Source organism: Cynoglossus semilaevis, chromosome 8, assembly GCF_000523025.1.
Source record: "Cynoglossus semilaevis isolate Cse_v1.0 chromosome 8, Cse_v1.0, whole genome shotgun sequence".
Lineage (NCBI taxonomy): Eukaryota > Metazoa > Chordata > Actinopteri > Pleuronectiformes > Cynoglossidae > Cynoglossus > Cynoglossus semilaevis.
In genome coordinates this window covers 10,335,040-10,335,333 of record NC_024314.1, presented here as the reverse complement: position 1 = coordinate 10,335,333, position 294 = coordinate 10,335,040, and the positions used below count along the sequence as shown (strand labels likewise).

Sequence of the window (294 nt, the reverse complement as noted above, 5' to 3'; positions counted from 1 at the left end):
TCTCTTTTTAAATGAATTGTAACTCAAACTATACACTCCAATGTTGCATAAGTATAATAAGATGTGTTATTCTGTAGATTGATCAAGATTTCACTATGATGTTTGGAGAGGACGTGTCATTGTTTTTAATATTACAGGAACACTTCAACAGAGGACGTGTCGGGGCAGATTTTTGACAAAATGGCTTTAGACTGTTCAACGGAACACTGCAGCTCATTCACCTAGACCCTCCACCAACACAACTTATCAAGATAGTCCAAAGAAAAAGAGGGAGTCTTTCTAACCTAGGATCCT

The 294-nt window shown here is 37.4% G+C and overlaps 1 long non-coding RNA gene across 1 annotated transcript in view; it reads right to left on the bottom strand.

Annotated features, from left to right (window-relative positions):
• The window catches only part of LOC112487356 (uncharacterized), a 1,139-nt gene that overhangs the window by 167 nt on the left and 678 nt on the right, over window positions 1–294 (bottom strand). The gene's annotated exons all lie outside the window — the stretch shown is intronic.